This window comes from Bombus huntii, unplaced genomic scaffold (assembly GCF_024542735.1).
Source record: "Bombus huntii isolate Logan2020A unplaced genomic scaffold, iyBomHunt1.1 ctg00000159.1, whole genome shotgun sequence".
Lineage (NCBI taxonomy): Eukaryota > Metazoa > Arthropoda > Insecta > Hymenoptera > Apidae > Bombus > Bombus huntii.
Genome location: NW_026099400.1, coordinates 30001 through 32500, shown reverse-complemented (window position 1 = coordinate 32500; position 2500 = coordinate 30001).

Below are 2500 nucleotides of genomic sequence, written 5' to 3'. Positions count from 1 at the left end.
ATAACTCGCTAAAAAGCGTTATAACGTATCGAAATTTTGCGTGAAATCGTTACGTTTCGACGAAATCTAGTCGAAAGTAGCGATTTCACTTTATTTTTTTGAAAAATTTCATCCTCCGGACCAACGTGACTGGGACGTTGGAACTTAGAATTTTTTCGCACCGCTACGAAAAGGCCGAAAGATCCCCTCCAAATAACTCGTTAAAAAGTGTTATAACGTACGAATATTTTTCAAGAAATCGTTATAACTCGATAAAATACGTCGGGATTAAGCGTTTATATCGTCGGCAGACGGATATAAAAACGTTTGGACCGACACGACCGGTCGTTGGAACATAGAAAAATTCCGAGCCGGTACGTTGGGACTTAGAAAAATTCCGAGGGCGAAAAAGTTTTTTCGAGTTTATTCGTTAAAAAGCGTTACAAGGTATGAATTTTTTTGCATAAATCGACGTAACTCGACGAAATACGTCGGGATTAATGGTTTATTTCCGTCCGAGAACGATTTTTAAAAACGGACCTATGCGGCCGGTCGTTCGTACTTGGAAAATTTTCGGACCGAACACTCTTTTTCGATTAATTCGTTAAAAAGCGTTATAACGTACGAATATTTTTCAAGAAATCGTTATAACTCGATAAAATACGTCGGGATTAAGCGTTTATATCGTCGGCAGACGGATATAAAAACGTTTGGACCGACACGACCGGTCGTTGGAACATAGAAAAATTCCGAGCCGGTACGTTGGGACTTAGAAAAATTCCGAGGGCGAAAAAGTTTTTTCGAGTTTATTCGTTAAAAAGCGTTACAAGGTATGAATTTTTTTGCATAAATCGACGTAACTCGACGAAATACGTCGGGATTAATGGTTTATTTCCGTCCGAGAACGATTTTTAAAAACGGACCTATGCGGCCGGTCGTTCGTACTTAGAAAATTTTCGGACCGAACACTCTTTTTCGATTAATTCGTTAAAAAGCGTTATAACGTACGAATATTTTTCAAGAAATCGTTATAACTCGATAAAATACGTCGGGATTAAGCGTTTATATCGTCGGCAGACGGATATAAAAACGTTTGGACCGACACGACCGGTCGTTGGAACATAGAAAAATTCCGAGCCGGTACGTTGGGACTTAGAAAAATTCCGAGGGCGAAAAAGTTTTTTCGAGTTTATTCGTTAAAAAGCGTTACAAGGTATGAATTTTTTTGCATAAATCGACGTAACTCGACGAAATACGTCGGGATTAATGGTTTATTTCCGTCCGAGAACGATTTTTAAAAACGGACCTATGCGGCCGGTCGTTCGTACTTAGAAAATTTTCGGACCGAACACTCTTTTTCGATTAATTCGTTAAAAAGCGTTATAACGTACGAATATTTTTCAAGAAATCGTTATAACTCGATAAAATACGTCGGGATTAAGCGTTTATATCGTCGGCAGACGGATATAAAAACGTTTGGACCGACACGACCGGTCGTTGGAACATAGAAAAATTCCGAGCCGGTACGTTGGGACTTAGAAAAATTCCGAGGGCGAAAAAGTTTTTTCGAGTTTATTCGTTAAAAAGCGTTACAAGGTATAAATTTTTTTACGGGAATCGTTCTATCTCTATTAAATACGTCGGGATTAAACATTTTTATCGATTTTTTCAAAAAATTAGCGTTCGTCGAACTGACACGACTGGGATATTTTTCTAATTTTTTCGTTAATTAACGTTACAAGGTATATATTTTTTTGCATATTTCTACTTATTTTAACGTATTGTAATTGATTATAAACTTATTTTTTGTCCGTATTCGATAAAAGAGTATGTTTACTGATGCAATTTTTCGGTGAAAAAAAAAATTAATTTTTTGGTAAAAATGCATTTCTATTATGTTAATAAAACGTCTGGTAATGTATTTCGATGGTTGGATATTGGCTTTGTATAGTAGTGATCGAGCGTTCGCGAGACTAAGTTCCAGCGTCCCTTCCGAACGGTACGTTGCTACGGAGGTTTTGCACCGTAAGCGCGCGGCCGCTAGCCCGGCCGGCGCCGGCCTTCCGGCTGGCGCTTTCGTATCTATAAGAGAGACGTCGAGCCGGACGGTTCGGTCGGAACAGCGTTGAGCGCGTGGCTATTCTACGGCCTCGGTTGAGAATTCAGTCACCGCTCCTCGAGTCTTAGTGTATTTTACGCTATTTCTCGACTGTTCCTCCGTTCTCGTTCTGGTTTTTTCTCTACACTGCTGCGCCGCGGGTCGCTGTCCTGGACGTAATGACCAAATATCGTGGCAAGGTTCCCCTGAGTCGGGAAGCTGGTGACCTGTGTGTACGTATTCTAACAAAAATTGTTAGATGCGTGTGTGCTTGTACTAACTGAGCATCGATTCATTCAAAAGAGTATAACCGTCTGCTTTCTATAAAAACTTCTGCTTTCGCAGAAGTATCCGATGAGGCGGTAGGAGCGTACTATCTTTGCGTAGTATGTCTTCTGCCGAAAATGTTCTACCGATTGAAAG